Source organism: Ovis canadensis, chromosome 13 (genome assembly GCF_042477335.2).
Source record: "Ovis canadensis isolate MfBH-ARS-UI-01 breed Bighorn chromosome 13, ARS-UI_OviCan_v2, whole genome shotgun sequence".
NCBI classification, from domain to species: domain Eukaryota; kingdom Metazoa; phylum Chordata; class Mammalia; order Artiodactyla; family Bovidae; genus Ovis; species Ovis canadensis.
The window spans coordinates 55,955,755-55,978,112 of NC_091257.1; positions in this window are offsets into that span (position 1 = coordinate 55,955,755).

The following is a 22,358-nucleotide window of genomic DNA, read 5'->3' on the forward strand; positions in this document are numbered from 1 at the left end:
TATGAAAAATTTATTCAATAATTTAACTCATATCCATTCCCTTCTCCAGGGAATCTTCCCAACCCAGGGACTGAACCTGGGTTTCCTACATTGCAGGCAGATTCTTTACCATCTGAGCCACCAGGGAAACCCAAGAATACTGGAGTGGGTAGCGTTTTCCTTCTCCAGGGGATCTTTCTGATCCAGGAATCAAACTGGGGTATTGTGCATTGCAGGAGGATTCTTTATCAGCTGAGCTACCAGGGAAGCCCAATTCAGCCATATATATATAGAAGAAGAATTCATTGGGCCTGGACTCCATCTTAGGCCTGCTCATGCTGATCATGCTCGGCCACCTCTCCAGTGGACTCTGAACTCTGTGTTTCGTGCCTATGGAAACTACAACAGAAGGATAGGGCCCCCTCTGAACAGGGGACTCTTGAAGATCATATCCAGGTTACTCATCGCCTAAGAGAAAACATACATTGATCACCCCTGCCTCTGGACAGGTCATAAATTTTTTCTATATCTATCAGAATGTAACCTCGGGCTTATTGATTATAAACTGTTTGGAATGTAACCACTGGCTTATTGATTATTAATTGTTTAAACATGAATGATGGGGTTATTGTGATTGTATTTACCCTTCCTTTGTTTATGTAAGTCTCAAGGATTTCGGGTGGTGGGTTTGGACACATACACATGGGGTATAAAAGATTTTCATAAATGCTGGTCGGGGTCCTTGGGTAAGAGGAGACTCTGCCGTGGGCCACCGGTGTAATAAACTGCACTCCACTATCTGCATTGTCCTCCTGAGTGAGTTTGTTTTCTGGAACGCGTGGCTATAACAATATTGTTGTTGTTTAGTCGCTAAGTTGTGTCTGATTCATCTGTGACCCCATGGACTGTAGCTTGTGCTCTAAGGTGGATTCTTAACTGCTGGACCACAAGGAAATCCCCCATCATGTTCTGTACACAGAGCTCGATAACCCACCCTTCGCTTGTTTTCCTCATTCTCCATCTCTTTTCTTCTTTATGACAGTAGCTCTCGGCACCCAAATCTGCGGGCAAGGGTGAGCAGGTACAGAATGCATTAGGAATACATGTGTCTTACAATGTACCTCTGCACACTTGGGTTTGTCGGGAAAACGGAATGAGAGGCTGCTTTGTAATTTGGGGGTTGGTGTCTTCCTTCAGTCACTCAGCTGCTCTGAGGGAAATATCTGGTCTGTGGGATGAGGATGTTTTTTCCTATTCTTCTCACCTCCTCAGCTGTGGCAGGAGTAAAAGGCAATAAAACGAAAAAGGGCTTTGCACAGCAGGTCAGTGTGAGGCATGAGGGCGACATTTCTTCTTCGTAACGTTGTTGTTCAGTAGCTCATTCGGACTGCAGCACGCCAGGCTTCCCTGTCCATCACCAGAGCTTACTCAAACTCATGTCCATCAAGTCGGTGATACCATCCGACCATCTCATCCTCTGTCTTCCCCTTCTCCTCCTGCCTTTAATCTTTCCCAGCATTAGGGTCTTTTCCAATGAGTTAGCTCTTCCCATCAGGTGGCCCAAGTATTTGAGCTTCAGTTTCAGCATCAGTCTTTCCAGTGAATATTCAGGACTGATTTCCTTTAGGATTGATTGGTTGGATCTCCTTGCAGTCCAAGGGACTCTCAAGAGTCTTCTTCAACACCACGGTTTAAAAGCATCTTCCTAATAAGCATTCATTAAGTATTCTTACTGATTGAATGCATACTCAAATAGATACTGATGAGTTTTTTTTCACAATAAAAAATTTTAGAAAGCTATTTTACCATCTATTTGGCAAATCATCACACGCTTATTAAAACTGATGTGTCTTCCAAAGTAGATGGTTGCACTTAGCTGAACGTATGTGGTGTGTGCACGTAAAAACAGCCAAGGGAAAAGAACAACAGAATTTTTTTGAAAAAGACCTTCAACAATTGGGTCACATTTCTTGAAAGGGCTCCTGAAGTAGAATGGAGAAAAGCAGTTAATTCAATAGATCATTTTGACCATTCAATGTGCAGATTTACAACTTGGAGCATGATGCAACCAAAAAAACCACATCAGAAATTAAAGAAAAAAACACAACAACAAAAACCAGCCTAAGGCTTGACTGCCCTCTAGGGTGCGAGCACACAGTGGACTCCAGACCTACTTAGAAGAACGGGCAGTTTGGTCAAACATATTGAACTGCAGCCACAAAGATGGCTTCATTAACTCTTCAGAAAAAGGCTATTTTGTGCTTCCGCTCCATAAAGATGCCCAAAGGAAGTTATCCTGACTGTGTGCTGCTGGCACAGAGATGCACTGCTCAGACTCCTTTTCCAGGCAGGATGTGCCTCCAGCTGCGGAGGTGTGAGCAGAGGGGGGTCCCCAGATGAGGAATTCTGCAGGGTCTGCCTCAGCCCCAGAGAGCAGCCTTGCCTGAGCACGCAGTCTTCCCAGGCTGGTCTGCACCTTGTGACTGTCTACAAAAAAGAGACTACAAGTCTGGCAGCTTCTGTCTGATGTGCGGTGACCGGAGTTCCCCATTGTGATGCTTAAGATTTACCACGACCAAACTTCAATTAGATTTTCTCCTCTGCCAAATCCCATGTTCTCCTCTTACATTTCATAGGTTTTGATCCTTAATAAGCTTTTACATCCAAAGCTCTGTCTTCATACTTACTTTCAGAAAGCCAAGTTTCTGGAGAGAGGAGGAAGTCCAGGTCTTGTTGTAGTGAAAAGGGAAAAAGAGGAATGGGTTTTTTCCCCCTTTCCTTTCCTGAGAACAAGGAAGATAAAAAAAGAACAGTGAGTAGGCTTAAACATGGCTAGTTGTTTTTACTTTAGCTGCTCCTAACTCTGCATGTCTGTAACTAAATTTGCTTTTCTGCCCCTGACTCTGCAAAAACTACACTATGTACCTATTTTCCTTGGACTTTATGCTAAATGCATCCTGCATCTGGTGTTTATCCTTACAAAACTCTTCTTATAATTCTTCTTTTTATACATCAGAAAGAAGGCCACAGAACCTCTGAACTGCCAGACTCAATGATTGGATTTCAGACACCAGCTTATGACTGCTTTTGAAAAAATGCAAGAGGAAGAAATCAAGGTCCTAAACACTTTTGTTCCTCATCACTGGCTCCTGACTGTGAGCCCTCATCTTATATAAGCCCCTAGACTCCTCATGGAGAAGGAGGGCACAGTTTTTGAGGCAAGAATTTTCTGTGTTCCCCTCTCCGCCAGCTGAGAATTAAAGCCACCTTTCTATTTTCTCCACGTGCTGCCTCTGTATTTCTTATTTCTCTGCTTTGGTGGGCAGAGAAAGCCAAGATTTTGGCCAGCAACAGTCTCATTGAACCTTGGTTCCCCATGGTGGGATTCAGGGTCAGGCAGTGGTGATGAAAACCAGTTGTTAGACTTATGGGTTTCCAGATGGAAGCATTTGTCCACATAGCTCATTGGCATCACTGTTAGAAATGGTTGCATGTGCTCCTTAGAAAGGGTAAGCTGTCATGGGATGCAAGAGAAGAAGATGAGACCAACATCCACTACAGGGTCATAGCCTCACACAGGTACGGGCATGGCTAAAACTAACAGTTAAATGCAGTTTGGATGCGCTAATCCACAGTTACTTTTAGCCCTCCAGCATCCCACGGTACCTACCATCTTATGTGGAAACTAAGTTGATTCTCACCTATCAATAACACAACAGGAAGCCCTGTACTTAGCTACAGGTGGACTGGAAAAGCCAGTCCTTTTTTTCTAGCACGTGTTATATCTACTTCAGTTCTGTTTCTGGAAAAGGAGAAGTGTGCAGAATTCTAAAACTCAGGGTACTTGAAGCACTGCCTTATTTGTTGTTTTTATTGAAAATAAAAGTTCAGGGACTTCCCTGGTGGTCCAGGCATTAAGACTCTGAGCTTCCACTGCAGGGAAACAAGTTCAATCCCTGGACGACAACTACAGTCCCACATACCTCTCATCCAAAGAGTAAGAAATCAATCAATAAATTGGTCCAATAAATAAATTTATTCAAATAAATTTAAATAAATTATAAATAAAGCAATAAAAATTATTTTTTATAAATAGATATTTAAAAAGTAAGAAAAAAACCTAGTAAAATTACTAAGTTTGATTTAAGATGGTGTTAGTGGGTTCTGTCCAACAACCACGGCTTCTTCTCCTGCTCTTTTTGCGAATTCAACTCGATGGGATAAATTGTGATTTATCTAAACCGACAATAGTCCAATAGGGCTTCCCAGGGGGCTCAGTGGTAAAGAATCTGCCTGCCAATTCAGGAGACACAGCAGACTCAGGTTCCATCTCTGGGTAGGGAAGATCCCCTGGAGGAGGAAGTGGCAACCCACTCCTTTATTCTTGCCTGGAAAATTCCATGAATGGAGGAGCCTGGCAGGCTACAGTCCACGGGACCCCCAAAGAGTTGGAAATGACTGAGCAAGCACGCACACACTGTCCACTAAGTTGCTGCCTGAAGTCATTTACATTCATGAAAAGTAAACAAAATTAAAAATTCAGGATTTCATCACATCAATCACCTTTCAAGATCTTAATTGATACACATGGTTAGTGGCCACCATGCAGCAGGCTGACGTGGAATACATCTCATCATCATAAAAAGTTCCACTGCACAAAGCTGGTATGAACCCATCTTGATGCCTTACTTGACCTTGTCTATAGAATTTATTCTGGAATGTTGGTAGAACATCTAATTCTGTCCAAGGTCATGTAAAAGACAATCTTCTGGAAGACTCTGAGAAGTACTGGTTTCCTTGAAGCCACAGACGTGTGGGGAAAGGATGCCCTTTTTTTCTCTGTCTTTGCTGCCTACTTGAGGTGAGGATGTGGTGCACATGGCAGGCAGGACCAGTGCTGACCTGGGGAGGGGATCGGAGGGAGGACAGAGTCTGGACCCTCATAGCATCATCTGCAGATGAAGACCTTGCTGATCTTCTAGTTTTCTCTCACTTGAAGTTTTAAGACATTCCTACCTGAAGTAAGAATTTTGGAAAAGGAAAACCATAAGAGAAAGAGACGTATTCATAGTCCTCTTGTCCCCTCCCCTCACCCCCGTGGATGCTGTTTCTCATGAGTGAACACATTTTTACACGGCTATGATTGTAGGGTATCTGCACACACTGTCTCTGTTATTTCTTCACTTGCTTTTTTCTCTGAACAGTAAAGCAATTGTGCTCATTGAAGAAAAACTAAAGAATGTATATAAGGGTGAGGAAGAAAATTAAATCACTCTGGCACTCACCATGAGAGAGAACTGGTCTTCTATCAAAGTTTATCTTTACAATTTTCCATACACCTGATGTACTTTATGCACTGACTTTTAAGAATTATGAATGCAGAGATCTCTACCTATCTATCCTAGACTGAAGAAGGTGACAGATAAAGCTACCATCCTGGGACTTGGTTGCCTTATTATCAATTAAAAAGCGCATGAAGTGTGGCTTTTAGGGGTGCAACTCAGTTCTTTCATAAGGAAAATGAGCTTTGGATTCTTTATAAAAATATGTAAAACTGTAATTAAAATATATCCTCTAGACTCAGAACACTTCAAGGCATCACACAAATAGTTTTGAGTTACTTCAATCCTGAATCAGGGAGTGTTTCTGTTTTTTCTCCTACAATTGCCTTATGATTAAGCTGCTCTTCCCTAAGGTTGTTTCCCTATTGCAGCTTATATGCTTTATTAAAAACATCGAAACCAACCAACACCACAAGAAGTGGACTTACTCTCCCTATTTTAATTTTTTCTTAAAACAAAAAACAAAACAAAACAGCAGGGACCGTTCCTGTTTTGTTCACCACTGTCTCCCCAGGGCCTTCTCAGCACAGACCTGATATACAACAGGCACTTAACAGTGGCTCACCTAGCAGTTGGAGCGCTGAGAAGGAGCCGGCAAAGCATCTCTTGATGACCTTGGTCAAGGTCTCAGGTTCTACTCCCCGTGAACCCAGCTAAGATACCCAATCCTGGCTCAGCCACAAAGCTCCTGTCCTCAGGAAAACCAGCAGATGAGACTCAGTGAGCAGTTCCCAGACAAAGAAGAGCTAGAGTCTGAGGCCCAGCCTTGAGGGCTGTGTCTTTATTCAAGACACCCTTGGACTTGGGAACCTTTAGGATTGTTTTTAAAGCAGTTTGTAAATTCTTAGAACTGTTCTAAAACATTGTGATCATTCAAAAAAGCTAAAAATGGCCTCTCTTTTGTTTCTTGAATTGAGCTATTGTTTTTTCAAATAGCATAGGCTGCAAGGCTGTCCCTCTAGGATTATGCCAACACCACTGCCGCCCTCAGGGCTGTGGTTTCTTCCAAACTTCACCCCCAGCCACCCCTGGGGTGATCCCAGCAGAATGGAGCCTGGTGAAGGGGATGGAGGTGGTTGGTGGGGGCCACCACTCCCCGCCTCCGCCTGGCAGAGCCTCACAGAGTTGTCTAGGAAACCAGGAGCTATTATCCATGCAAGTCACAGCACAAAATAAAGAATGATTGCTAGGAAAAGGAAAAAAAATTCAAAGGACTCCTGACCACTAAGGGAGGCAATAGTGAAGAAGAAACTATTAGCAAAATATTAGACAGGAAATTGTTATATTTTTCTCCTACTGAAAGATGGAGATTGAATGAGAATTTTGTGGAAGTGTGTGTTCATCTCCTCACCCCACAGCTATTTGGAAACATTTTGCAAAACACCGTCCACAAGTATTATGGAAGACAGAGAAGAGTTTCTGGAAGGGTCTGGGGGGAGATGCAGCCTCTGGAAATATGGGAGGTGAGGCTGAGCAGAAGGTGTGACCGAGGCCTCAGCCCGTCCTGGGATCAGGTCCCTGGGAGCAGAGCTGGCTTTGTGACGTATGGATCCAGGGCACAAGGAAAGTGCAGGCCCCTGGTTCCAAGAGCAGGCTTTAAAATACACATTTTTTCCTTTCTTCGATCATCTCTCAGATTGTCATGGTGATTTTTATTTTCTGTTTTAAGCGAAGGAAAAAAAAATGAAATGTTTAACCATTAGCATGAATTTTCCCATATTATGCACTGCCAGTTTTAAACGCAAGCACGAGAGCATTTAACTTGGATGGAGAATCACCAAAACACACATTTTGTATTCTTAGCTCAAGCAAGCTGATGTATTTATTTCCTTCTTATCAGAGTAGTGGAAATGCCGCACAAAACTGACTCGGTGGATTTTCTTTCACGATTGACTTGTGCATATTCTGCTAATACTGTGAAAGGAGAAACAAGTGTCTAATACTGGGTGTTATGCCCAGTGTCCGAGTCCCCAAAACTGAGAGAATAAGACATCCACAGCAATGCAAAAGCATAAAGGGGTTTATTGCTTGCTCGACCTAGGGCTCAAGTCTCATCCAGCGCAGCGGAGTCTTGACAAGAGCCCCGAGCTCTGAATCACATCTACTTTTATACAGATGGTTCTTTGTTCCTGTAACAGCATAGCTGATTGGTTAAACCATATGCACGTGCGGGATTTTTAAACCTCGCATCCCTATCCAGATTGGCTCAGGTCTGGCGCGAGCTGGGGGCTACAGGGATTTTTTTCTGATTGGTCGAGCTACACTGCCTGCGGGAGTTCCCAGTGCCTCAGCTTTCCTAGAGACTAAACCTCAGGCCTAGCCTGCCCCTTAGAGCCTGTCCTGGCTTCAGTTTGGTCCTAACATTCCCCCCTGTCTTCAGCTACATAGAGGAATCTTCCTATTTATTTTGGGGCAGGGCCTGATCCTGTTGCCTCAGTACCATCAGTTGGATGGTATTGACGCAGTCTTTTACAAAGGCAACAAGCTTAGTTATTATGCATGGACCAAAAGTAAGTATTAATAGTAGCACTATTAGAGGGCCCACCAGGGTGGAAATTAGCGTTGTTAACCACAGGGACTGTTGGAACCAGGACTCAAATCAATTTTGAGACATTTTTTTTCCTTTTCTTTCTTTCTTTTTTTTTTTTTTCTGATTTAGCCCTTCTCTTATCTTGGCCAGGGACTCCCTGATTACCCCGGAGTGATTTACATAAAAACAACGTTCTTCCCCTAACACAGCACATAGGCCCCCTGAGAGACTTCATACTCAAGATACTTTTTGGGAATTGGGGCGGAGGTCTCTTTCTTCTGTAACTTCTTCCTGCTGTGCATGGGCGTAGGCCTGCCTAGCAGAGCAGAAGTCTCTCTACCTGATCTAAGTTGGGGTTTTTCACATCTGAAACCAGCTTCTACTCTTGTAGTTGCAGCAATTTAGTTGGCCCCTCTCAGAGATGAAATAGACAAGGGCCAAACAAGAGACCTAAGATGGGGAAACAAGATGACCAGGATGGTCATCTCTGGTCCCCGGAAACAGAAGGCAACATTTGGGGTGACGGTTCCAGGGTTTGTGACCCCTTCTGATTGGTTGGTGGTGAGGCAACAGAGCAGTGCTCCAAGAATCTTGTATTCAGTCTGAAGTTACCATCTTCTACCTGGGTGGGGGCTCAAAGACATTGTTATGCATATTTCTTTGAGTAGGAACCAGGACTCTGTCTGGAGGCTGCACCAACCTTTGATTGTTTCTGTTTTTGTATCCCCTCCCTTCTCTGATTAGCAATTGTTTGAATCCGTGCTTTGTAATTCAGGGAAGGCCAAGGAGGCTGAACAAAGTCTATATCCTACAGATAAGAAATGGAGAACACAGAACAGATCTGTACTCCAGAGCCCCACAGAGTCCCGCTCAGTTTTAATTTTAGGGAACTAGGCAACAATGACTATGATAACTTCCTGTCAAAATGGGGCATAGGACTGCCCCAGCTTGGAGCAATACAAGCTCTAATCTGAAAGTACACCCCTAGCATCACCTAGTTATTGTCTAGGATATCTGAACTGTAGCTACTCTATTTTGACTTTTAATTGTAAACTATTTCTGAATAGCCAAAGCAGATTTTACCGTTAATGACGTCAGTGTTTTTCTAGATATGAGAAGATGCAAGAATTGGGACTCATAAAATCTTCTCCTGAAAAGATCTAACTATCTGATGGCCTGTTCTGCCAGTTTTTCCCGGAGCACAGAGTGCCTCATTCCTGATTTTCACCCTGAACTCTATTCAGGGGCGTTGAAAGTCAGCAGTTGCAGCGGCCATGATTTAATCTTTATAGATGCAGATAGCGACTGTCAGTCTTCAGTTGGCAGAGCCCCTTTTTGCTCATAAACTTGACCATGATTATGAGGAGGGGGGCACTTCATGACCATTTTATCCCATGGTGCTGAGAATGTCCATTCTCAGGTTTGGCAAAGATTCTGTTGACAGGCCACTCAATGTGCTGTTACTGGATTAGGCCATAAAACAGTATCCAAAATTCTCTGGACCACTTGTCTTATTAGCTTTTTGGTCCAGGAAAATATTCCCTCTTGTTGCTTCTTGCCATATCTAGAGTTACACCGTTACCATCATCAATCTCATATGGGACTATATATTATTCTATTAGAGGCCTCACACACACATTTGACAGTGTAAGAAACAGCAATTTTGTAAGACAGGGGAAATACAAATAACATAGCCAGCAGTATTAGTAAAGTCACAAGTAAGACTTATGTTAAGAACTTCCATTAGATGTAGCCCAGTATATCTTCAGATGATCTGACTTAGTCTGTCCTGTAGAATCTTTATCTTCTAGGGAAATTATATATTGGCACCATCTATAAGGCACATAGCCCAGTTTTTTAGTGTTACTAGACTGATTATCTTTAGTATGATTTACTTATTTATTTATTTTTTCTAACAGAGGAGACTTTAAACCTAAATTATTGTAGCCTGGTATTATCTATATAAATCCATCCCATAATAGTGGGAGATTTTTCCCTTCTTTGTGGAAACTTTTCTTGTTCTGATTGAGCTTGGGTAGTAGAAAAAAGCTCAAATTTATAGCCAGAGTCAGAGCAGGCATTATTGGCCTGGTGAGGGGATCCTATCTAGTAATACCATAGTGACCTGAATATGACTATAATTTTTAAGTAAATTTTCTCAGGGCCAACCAGTTAGAGTCTGGTAGTAGAGAAATTTACCAAGGTAACCCAGAACTAGACACAGGTAATTGGCCACAAACCCAACAATTGGATTGATTTTTAAAACTGGTATAGGATCAGGCCTATGATAGGAAAGCATTTGACTTACATGCAAAGGTCTAAGAAGTCAAGAAAACATAAATAAATGATCATACGAATCAGGTCCAGCATCTCGGGGAAGCTGTCTACCTCTGATGTCGTCGTCTTCTCATCCTGGTGTAGTGTAGTTTCTCCTGATAAAAAAGCCCTTCCATCCATGTTGGAGACAGTCCCTTAAATTATGTCTTTTCCAGTCCTGGTTGCAGGTCATGAGGCATCTGATCTTCATCCAAAGATGGATTACTGAGATAAGCTTCAGAAACAAACTTAGGGTGTTTTTCAAGAATTCAATTAAATTTTACATCAATATCACATAACATCAAAGAACTATCTAAGATATGAGTCTTACTAGATGCAGACCTCCATTAACAAACTGGGATTTAAAGTTTTGAAATATCTTTTTCTCCTTATAGTTACCCTTATTTTTATTAAATATAACCAAATTCAGGCTAGTTTATTTGCAAAATAGGTCTGTTGTCACTGGTTTTGGTCTGATGATTTTTATAACCATAATTGATTATAGGCTTTTTATTTTGCTGAAACATTTATAGAGTCTCAGACTGAACTTTTAAAATAAAACAGGGCTGGGAAACTCACACCAAAGGCTTATCACAGATTCTGCCTAACAAATCTAGGTGAATTCTTCCCTTTTTAAGGTCTCAAAAATTTCTTGAGATTTTTGTATCCGTGAGATAACCTTCCTAACTCATTTGATGAACTTACTGGAAACCTAAGAACTTTCAATTTTTAGAGGAGTCAGAAAATATAATTGCTTTGTTTATAACGTTTAATTTTACCAAAGTATTGTCATAATTAGTTTGAGAGGAAGATTTTCCCTACTCCCTGAAAACATAAGATTTAAACCCATAATTTTTCAGATAGAAACCATAAAAGTTATAAGCCTATTTACTGGTTCATTCAGTCCTTTTGCTAACTTTTGTGAAGTCATCAGGGTTTCCATTAAAATACCAGGGCATATCAGAATGTTAAAAACTCCATATAATTTCTAGGATATCTGTATTAGTTAATTTACCATACATTATAACATGAGCAGATTTATTACTCATTTGATAATCTTTTCCATGTAATTTAACCAACCAAATAAACACAGTTTAATATCTCTCCTTGGGATGTTCCAGGGGCCCTCTGAAGCACCCCAAAGTTAGCTAGAGATATAAAAGCTCATATCTCATTTACATTTTTAGAAGTTTCTTCACTTGAGGTAATTTCCTTGTTGACAAACTTGTAACAGATATAATATTTAACTTATATTAATCCTAGGTACAATGAAAATATTTTACTTAACGTTAATTATTTTAAGACATGTCTATATTAGATAGGTCAACAAACAAACATTAATATCAGGTATTTAACATTGAATATTTCCCAGTTCACATGAACCTGGAATTTATTGTTTAATTTAGAATTACTTGATTTGTAAGCACTTACCCCCCCCCCTTTTTTTAAGCCAAATAAATAGAGCTCATATACATATTAACTACAAAAATATTACCAAGACATATTTAGACAGACACAGTGCAAGATCTAGCTTTAAGTCTTTTTTTTTTTTCTTCCCTTTTTCCTCAGTGTCAGGAGTTAGAGATGTTCTAGATAAGTGTTCCTGAGAGCCCTGGTCTCAAGGCACAGGGAAACAAAATCAAGTTCTAACAAAATGGCAGCAGGTCTAAACCACATGGTGGCCAGACAAAGCAAAATTTCCTTCTCCAGGGGATCCTCTCGACCAAGGGATAGAACCCAGGTCTCCCATATTGCAGGCAGATGCTTCAACCTCGGCTCCACCACGGAAGCCCTTAAATACAAAAATACAGTCTCTCAGGAAACCTCCTATAGAGACACAGAACTTCAGATCTAAGTACTAACATCAAAGATTTCAAGGGAGGAAAGGAAGCCAGGTTGAAAGAAGAAGGGGGAGGAGGCAGGAGAGGGGGGCAAAAGGGGTGGCCTTACAGACGTCTCCTGCCACCTACAGATACCCAGGCATTACGGGACTTTTCCCTGGGCCTCCAGAGAAGGGAGGACTGGAACTCGGCCCTACCAGAAATCAGAACCAGAATTCGAGTTCTCTGCCAAGAGGAGGTGATCATTCTCGAATCCTCAGCTCAGGCTGAGGGCCCTTTGACCAGATTCCTGCGTCCAGGACCGGGGGAGGGACTAGAAAAACAGGGAAGGATAGGGAAGGTTAAGGAGAGGAAAGAGAGAGGGGAGGGGAGAGAGGTCAATAAATTCTCTTGTTCCTTACCAGTCGGGGCACTCTGGCCAGTTGTCTGCATCAGGAGGAGACCAGGGACAAAAGGGTCCCGGTTGAGGCCGCTGGGTCTGGTCCATTGGCAGGCAAGCTGGCCCCTGAGTATCCCAAGTGGTCAGGATGTCAGTCTCAGCTTTTTCACCAATAGCGATAGATTTTGCCCCCTAGATTTGAAATCAGAAAAATGGTCAGTCATAAGGGACAAAGGAGTAGAAGTCGCTTGCCCCATGATTACAGAGAAGAACACAGGAGACAAAATGAACACACAAAGAGCAGAGACAATGCTGGCACTCACACAGACACGACAAACAGATAACAAATACACATCGGCCGAGAACACAGCACTAGGTCTTCCTGGGCCCCCCTGAAACTTTTTTTCCCTTGAAGTAATCTTACCAACAAAGCGTCCACAGAGCCAGCTGCCTCCCCAGCAAGATGCCAGGCCTCGGCCTTACTCTGGTCTTAACCAGAGAACAGAGCCAGCCGCCTCCCCAGCACGATGCTGGGCCTCGGCCTTATGCTGGTCTTAACCAGAACTAACACCGGTGTTTAGGTATCTCTCCTCCTAGTGAGGAAATCCCTTCTGCCGGGAGGGTGTTATTCTTCCCAGTTAATGGGATCCCGGACGAGCCCCCAAATATTATGCCCAGTGTCCGAGTCCCCAAAACTGAGAGAATAAGACATCCACAGCAATGCAAAAGCATAAAGGGGTTTATTGCTAGCTCGACCTAGGGCTCAAGTCTCATCCAGCGAAGTGGAGTCTTGAGGAGAGCCCTGAGCTCTGAATCACATCTACTTTTATACAGACGGTTCTTTGTTCCTGTAACAGCATAGCTGATTGGTTAAACCATACGCATGCACGGGACTTTTAAACCTCACATCCCTATCCAGATTGGCTCAGGTCTGGCATGGGCAGGGGGCTACAGGGATTTTTTTCTGATTGGTCGAGCTACACTGCCTGAGGGAGTTCCCAGTGCCTCAGCTTTCCTAGAGACTAAACCTCAGGCTTAGCCTGCCCCTTAGAGCCTGTCCTGCCTTCAGTTTGGTCCTAACACTGGGTACTCAGTTCAGTTCAGTCACTCAGTAGTGTCCAACTCTTTGCGACCCCATGAATCACAGCACGCCAAGCCTCCTTTTCTATCACCAACTCCCGGAGTTCACTCAGACTCACATTCATCGAGTCGGTGATGCCATCCAGCCATTTCATCCTCTGTCGTCCCCTTCTCCTCCTGCCCCAAATCCCTCCCAGCATCAGAGTCTTTTCCAGTGAGTCAACTCTTCGCATGAGGTGGCCAAAGTACTGGAGTTTCAGCTTTAGCATCATTCCTTCCAAAGAAATCCCAGGGCTGATCTCCTTCAGAATGGACTGGTTGGATCTCCTTGCAGTCCAAGGGACTCTCAAGAGTCTTCTCCAACACCACAGTTCAAAACCATCAATTCTTCGGCACTCAGCTTTCTTCACAGTCCAGCTCTCACATCCATACATAACCACTGTTAAAACCATAGCCTTGACTAGATGGACCTTTGTTGGCAAAGTAATATCTCTGCTTTTGAATATGCTGTCTAGGTTGGTCATAACTTTTCTTCCAAGGAGTAAGCATCTTTTAATTTCATGGCTGCAGTCACCATCTGCAGTGATTTTGGAGCCCCCAAAATAGTCTGACACTGTTTCTACTGTTTCTCCATCTATTTCCCATGAAGTAATGGGACTAGATGCCATGATCTTCGTTTTCTGGTTGAGCTTTCAGCCAACTTTTTCACTCTCCACCTTCACTTTCATCAAGAGGCTTTTTGTGGTGTCATCTGCATATCTGAGGTTATTGATGTTTCTCCCGGCAATCTTGATTCCAGCTTGTGCTCCTTCCAGCCCAGTGTTTCTCGTGATGTACTCTGCATATAAGTTAAATAAGCAGGGTGACAATATACAGCCTTGACGTACTCCTTTTCCTATTTGGAACCAGTCTGTTGTCCCATGTCCAGTTCTAACTGTTGCTTCCTGACCTGCATACAGATTTCTCAAGAGGCAGGTCAGGTGGTCTGGTATTCCCTTCTCTTTCAGAATTTTCCACAGTTTATTGTGATCCACACAGTCAAATGCTTTGGCATAGTCAAAAAAGCAGATGTTTTTCTGGAACTGTCTTGCTTTTTCACTTACTAGCCAGTATAATAAAAGATATGGTAGGATGCATGTTTCTTAGAAAGCCCTTCCTTCTTTCTGTGTTTGAAGCAAGTTCTAGTTTGAAGGGAACAGGCAGCCTCTGGAGGTTGCCAGCACACTCGCTTCCTCAGCTGTGAATGTGATGTGTTGAACTTTAATTTGCACCAAGTCTTGCTGAACCCCTGTGCATCCTGGTCCCCCAAAACACCTGGGTGCTGCTGGGAGTTGAGAACCCTACAGGTAAATCAGGTGTGCTGACTTAAAAAAAAAAAGCACAATGTGAGTTAAGTTTTATTTGAGGCAAATTGAGGACTAGAGGCTGGGAAGCAGCATTTCTCGGATAGCTCCGAGAAACTGCTCCAAAGAGGTAAGGGGGAAGATCAGTATATGTGTGATTTTGGTGGGTGGGGTGTACGTGCAATCAGGCACAAATTTTTTTGCAGAAGGCTTCTGTTGGTCACCAGGAGCAGTTGTCACCATGATGGATTTTAGTGCTTTTCTAGATACAAGACAATGCAAGAATTGGTCTCATAAAATCGGCTCCTGAAAATATCTAACTATCTAGAAACCTGTTCTGCCAGTTCCCGGGGCCTCATTTCTACTCTCCACCCTGGACTCCTTTCAGGAAGTGTTGGAGACTAGCAGCCCATGACATAATCCTGTAGAGGTAAATGGCAATTCCCAATGGCATGTGCCAATTTGTAGTTGTTGACAGGTGACAATTTACATTAAAGGAGACCAGCCATAGTTTACCTGTCTCCTCTGCTCAATGCATACTTTGTGGTCCCCATGAACTTCAATTAGGAAAAACAAACTCAAAAATAAGATGATTAAGAATTTCAGGATGGTGATCATGGAGCATTAAAGCAAGCGTGGGATCCTTCTGAGCTTGGGCCCACTGCTCAAGAAGTTGGTCCTGCCCCGGGGAACTCTGGGGCTCAGATGGCCCTTCAGAGGCAGGGCTAGGCTTTAAATCTCCACATTGACTGCTCATTGTCCTGGGCCAGCCCTGGGGAGGGGCACAGCTTTGAGCAGACCAGGGACTTAAAGTCACTGTGAGCTGTCAGCCAGTCCCGATTCCTGGGAGCTGGGGGATGGATGTGGGCCTGGAGAAGGGGTGATGGGCCATACCACACTGGGTTACCACATCAAAGTCCTGGCTGGCCAGGTGCAGAAAAACAGCTCTGTCCACTTTGACCAAGTCTTATAAGAGGGCACCAAGACCTGACACTTTGGCCTCATGATTTTAAAATTTTCCTTCCACTAGTCGTTCTGATTCACAGCCTACGACGACACACACATGTGGAGCCAGAGTGGCCATTAATCTACGCCAGATTCTCCTCTGATCCTGTCCCTTGAAGCATTTGATTGCAAGGTCCAAAAGTTCTCCCAGGAATTTTACAGGGTGCCCACAAGCAATGTGCCCTATGCATGCCTGTATGTAACTGCATCTCCAACTTGGGCTTTACTCACCTGCATTAAAGTAAGCCTGAATCTGATGCTTCATCTCTGAAACTCCTGCCAGAGAAGCTGGTGGCTCAGTCTCTTGTTGAGCTAAATCTGAAAGATGATAAAGAACATCTGTGTCTGGTATTTTTTATTTGCCTTATATTATCAAGAACTTCATGTATAAGAAAATGTCTAACTCTGTTTTGGGGTGAAATTTATTCACTCATTTATTCATTGAGCAAATATTTATTGATCTACTTTTTACCAGACAGTGTAGAGTACAGAAAAAGTCCCTGCTCTCGTGGACTTTCTGGCCTAGTGGGAGAAGTGGATAATAGATAACTAAATACTGTCTAATTACAGTGGATAAGGACTTGGAAGAAAAGGATTGTGTAGAAGGCAACCAGGAGGGATCTACTTTGATAGGTTTCACTACTTGGATCACTCTATTATGAAGCAAATTATCTTTCCAAGACCGAAAAGACTGAGTTTTCTGTACTTTAAATTTTTATTCACCAAAGCTTGCTCATTGTTGGTTGAGGATGCTTCCAGGGTAACTCCCTGCCTGTACAAACTGCCCGGTAAGGGGCTGTGTTTCTGCAGGAAGTGGAACCCTTCAGTGCAGAATGCTGGTGCTATGAGTAGGGTGGGTTGGCACTCATGGGAACCCAGTGCCATAGGAACCCAGTGCCATGGGAGCCTGGCTGGAGCATGGACAGCCAGTCAACGCTACAAACAGTTAACACATGTAGTCTGGAGCCTGCCCCTTGGGACACACTCAATAACTGGTGGCGATCATGACCTCACATTTGGTACTCACCAATCATGTTTGTACACATACACACACACATACATGCACACCTTGTTTACCATCTGTATTTAAGCTGCTTTCAAGTTGCTTGTTGTTGTTCAGTTGCTAAGTCATGTCCAGCTCTTTGCAACTCCATGGACTGCAGCATGCCAGGCTCCCCTGTCCTTCACTGTCTTCTGGAGTTTACTCATATTCATGTCCACTGAGTCGGTGGTATTATCCAATCATCTCATTCCTCTGACTCTCCCTTCTCCTTTTGCCTTCAATCTTTCCCAGCATCAGGGTCTTTTCCAATGAGTTGGCTTGTCACATCAGGTGGCCAAAGTACTTGTTTTAAAAATTCTTTTTAATTTCCTTCCCACAGTAGGTGCTCAGGAGAGTGGCTTAACAACTTCTCTTCTTTCTTTTGTTTTAGCCATTAAAAAAGTTAACTTTATTGAAACATTTTCCCACTTTTAGCACTTGACTACCATCCAACAAGTTAACTACTTTATCTTGACAGTCCTTTGTTTAGAAAAGATAACTGTAGAAAATAAGTTTAGAAAAAGATGTGATGTTCGCTTCTCATTTTGGGAAGTAGGACGAGGCTCTTATTGTTTGCTGGGAAATTTTACTGTCAATGTTACTCTTTAAAAGGTTTTCCTAGGGTTTAAAATGGCTTGAAAATAGAGATAAGTTGTGCCCCTCACATGTAGGATCCTTTTTGAACATGAACGTGAAGTTGCTCAGTCGTGCCCGACTCTTTGCAACCCTATGTACTATAACCTACCAGGCTCCTCAATCCATGGAATTTTCCAGGCAAGAATACTGGAGTGGGTTACCATTTCATTCTCCAGGGGATCTTCCCAACCCAGGGATCGAACCCAAGTCTCCCACACTGCAGGCAGACACTTTACCGACTGAGCCACCAGGGAAGCCCGGGATCCTCTTTAGAGCGATGGTTTAGAAATCACTGAAAGGTAAGTCCCTGCCCTGAGCCATGCAGCATGCACATTGCTCTCACAGTGCCTTGAAAACCCAATTTAAAAACTGACAGATGGGGACTTCCCTGGTAGTCCAGTGGTTACAAACTGGTCTGCCAATGCAGGGGACACAGGTTCGATCCCTGATCCAGGAAGATCCCACATGCCACAGGCAACTAAGCCTGTGTTCCACCACTACTGAAGCCTAGGTGCCTACATCCTGTGCTCCCCAACAAGAGAAGCCACAGCAATGAGAAGCCTGCTCACCCCAACTAGAGAGTAGCCCACACAGCAATGCAAACCCAGCACAGCCAAAAATAAATAAATAAATATATTTTTAAAAAGAAGAATTGACAGATGAGTGTAAATGCCTTCAGAAATTTCAGAGTTTTGGCTGCTTTTATTTTAAAAAAATTCTTTTTACATAAAATCAGGATAGCTGATTCCTTTTAGGCCTTGGTTGGCTGCCCAAATATATCCTTCAAAATTAGACCCATTTCTTAAATATGTCTGGAGCAGCGTCAAAAAAGCATCTGAAGCCAAGGTTGGTGTGTTTTTGAAGCTTTACACAGAGAAGATCTCTAAGGATTTCTGCTATGTGGAGGCAATATTTCTGTGGAGGAAACTTGTATCCAGGCTGACATTTTCCATCCCGGGTTTTCTACCTGCTGTGATGTGGGATGGCCAAGATGTGAAACCCTGAACGTTGGGGTTATAACACAGCTTTACTAGCCTCTGAGGGCTGGTTCCTCGCAGCCATTGTTCACAGGCGCCAGATGATCTAAGAAGATCATGGAAACCTGGCACCTCACTGCTTTTTTGGCTAACACCACCAGAGAAAATTAATTGTTATTGTTTTTGGAAACGCTCATCCAGTGCACAAAATAGTAATATCAGCAATCATTATTATTATTTTTTTGGCAGAGGTTGGGGAGTTTGGAGGATGATGAACACTGTGATTTTATTGCAGCTGGCCAGTTTTGGGGCAACAAAAGGGTGTTACATTCCTCTGGCTGAGAATCTTATAAATTCGTAAAGCAAAAGGGCTCCACTAATTTGTCTGAGTTGATGAGACGCAGTGACCTTGAGCCTCCTGTCTGATTCAATGGGGCTTGAATTTCTGGTAACTCCTTGCTCCATGGTTGGTTTTCCTATTAAGCTTGTTGACAACACAGTATTGGGTCAACCCAAGTCCTGTCTTTCTTTCAAACCACTCTTCTTGTAGCCTCAACACACTCCTGGTGTCATACCTTTGATTAGCCCCAAACAATGGTCCACCCTCCCTTCGTTGTGGACAGCCATGAGCTTGAGTGTTTTCCTTGCTAAAAATTGGAGGACTAACTCTGAACCCTCCAAGAAGTTCCCTGAGATTACCCCTCAGTCCTTTCCAGGGCAGTCTAGTCCTGGCCCCCACCTTTCCTCTTAATGTACCGTGATTCGCTTTCCCTGTTTATTTTGTCTACTTGCCTCTTTTATTCGATGCATAAGTGTAATCCCATATCCCATTACCCACTTATCCCATGCATAAGTGTAATACCCTCCTAAATGCCATTCAGGGGGCTGGTGCAGTTGTCACTTAAAAATGCACGACATGAGAATTGTGAGTTACATTTTATTTGGAGCAAAATGAAGACACTAGCCCAGGAGACAGCATTTCAGATAGCTCTGAGAAGCCGCTCCAAAGAGACCAGGGCGGGGTGGGGTGTGGTTCAGTATATGTGTGATTTTGGTGAAGGGGGAATACATGCAATCAAGCACATATTTCAGCGGAAGGTTTCTGCTAGTCACCAGGAGCAGACGTCACCACAAAGGAATTTAGGGCTTTTCTAGATATAAAGAGATGTAAGACTTGGGCTCGTGAAATTGGCTCCTGAAAATACCTAGCTATCTGAAGATCTATCCTGCCAATTTTTCCAGAGCACAGAGGCCTTTGCTGCTCTCCACCCTGAACTCCCTTCAGGGGTGTTGAAGGTCAGCAGCTACAGCAGCACATGATTTAATCCTTGTAGAGGTAGATGGCAAGTACCCGTGGCAAGTGCTGATGTGTAGACGACACAGCTCTTGTGACCTTGTGGCTACAAAAGAAGCTTCTGTGGACAGTGTGAGTCAGGGAGAGCAGGACCTCTTATCTCCTAAGACTCCAAAAACTGGGGGCTAATGCTTCAGAAAGTAGGGCTAACCCTGGATGTAGCCTATGTGCTGGGGTACCTGGGAAGCCTAGCGTCCAGTTTTGGAGGATGTATGTCATTGTTGGTTTTGATTGTCCACCATATTTACCCTTCTGAATAAAGCCCCAAGTTTATTACTTTTGGGGAGTTACCCTTCCTCCATGGTATGTCATTTTGGAATGAGGGAAAATTTAGGCCACCTCCTTCTCCACCAGGGAAGCAGGTGGGGCCCCTAAAGTCCCTTCCTCTAGCTCTTCCATCTCACCACCTTAGAACAAATTGCCAAGCCACCCAAGAACCTGACTTGAGCCAGACTCATACTTCAATCACATTGACTCTAACACAGATGCAGCGAGGGGGGAAAATGATGGAATTTACTCATTTCAAAGTCATATGGATGAGGGAATCAATTAATTCCTGCTGTCTCAGTGCCTAGGTTTTCCTATAGCTTATCCTGGGTTTTGTTTTATTTCCATTTAGTTCTCCAGTCTTCCATCCAGGCTGCAGGATATATGGTCTCTCTCCCCCAAATTCCTGCTCTCTGCTTAGACTTAGACATGATTGCCTTTGTTATTTGCAACCAAAGATCCCCAATATACACTTTCCTCTATCACTGGTTTGCTAAGTAATGTGTATCTCAAAATCAGCCAAGGTTTGAGTTTTTCCCTTCAAAAGGAGTTCCACACAGTGGAATATTTTGTAGCAGAGGGTAAGTGAACCGAAGGCTAATTTTGTCTAAATTCCTCTGAAGATTCTCCACTGTGTTTGAGAACCAGATTGCTTTGGAGAAAACCACTCATGTTGTAAAAGTCAAATCTGAGAAGAACTTTTTGGTCTGCTTGGCTTTTGGAGAACAGGTCTAGAACCAAGGAAACATCTGATCATTCCTTGTTTATTTGGGTAGATGTGAGAAAAGGGGAGAGACATGCTTAAACCCAATGGCACGTTTAAACCAAAGGATTCCAGATAGGATCAGAGCCACCCTCCCAGGAAAAGGACAGCTGGAGGGATTCATGGACTCATCGAGTGGTCTGTGAAGGGAGAGGAGAAATATGGACCTCTCACACAACAAACAGTCTGAAGAAACCCACCAAGAAGTCAGTCGTTTCTTTCTAAATGAGAGCCCTCTGTGGGTCAAGTCTACACAGCCTGCAAAAGTGTGCCAAGAATTTTTGTGAGACTGATTAGGGCAGAGACGCTGTTTCTCCTTTGGTCCTTATGACAGAGGGTACGAAAATACACTGAGGAAACTACAAAGCTGTGTAGACCTCCACTGCCAGAGAGGTACCTGCTTATGTATATAGTTTCTGAAAATTGCACATGTGAACAAGAGCCAGGGCTGCTGCAGAGGGGGGCTCTGTCAGGACACCATGACAGTGCCTTGGGGGAGATGGGATTGGGTTGGTCCCTCTGGGGGTTGTTGGGTGGCAGTTGGCAGGTGGCAGTGGACAGGTGATCTGATTCTGAGGCAAATGATGGACCTGTTTCATCACCTGCCACAAGTCAGTTGGGAAAATCTCTGCCCTTCTTTGATGAAGTTTATCTTTCACTGGTGAGTTGGAGAAAGAAAGAGAAGCTGAACTTGATGGCCTGCTAATTCAGTTAAAGAACTAAAATATCTGGATAAAAATGAAGCAACCACAGTGAACTTGAACACTTGCTGATTCCCTTTTGAAAACCCATTTTTATCATTATCTCCCACATGAAAACTGGGGACCGTTTTTCATTGATGAGTTGGCTATCTTCCCGTTCAAAACAGGGCTTTAAAAGTTTTCCTCGGCAGCTATTTTGAAGAGGGGGGCAAAATTCACACTTTTGAACTGTGCAAATAACTGATCAAAACTGAAGAGAAACAGTGGAGTGGATGGTAGACAAGTTTTCATTGTAGACAATCAAATTGAGATAATAAGACTTTGAGTTGATGCTTGAAGAGCCCAAGCCATCACAGCACCACATGGCTAGTCATCTTGATCAACACCTTGGAGTTTCTTGTAAGAAAGAGGCAAAGAAGTGGCCAGAAGTAGTGGCATCTCTGGGCTCTGGGTTGTTGAGGAGGGATGAGTCTGGGTCATTTGTCCAAAAATTCACTGAAAGGAGAGAGCAGCATAGGTATTCCCTTGTACCTCTCAGCTCTCTTCCAGTTTCCTTGATGGGTTCCTTGACAACAGGGGCTGTTCAAAGAAGGAAACCCAGGAAACAGGCACACCATGGGGGAAAAGTCTGACATAAGAAAATAGCTCCCGGGACTTCCCTGGTCTAGTGGTTAAGACTCTCCAGTCTTAATGCAGGGGGCATGGGTTCCATCCCAGATCAGAGAACCAAGATTTCACATGCTGAACAGCACGGCCGAAAAGAAAAAGAAAAACATAAGAAAGAAAATGGTTCCATTCTTGGA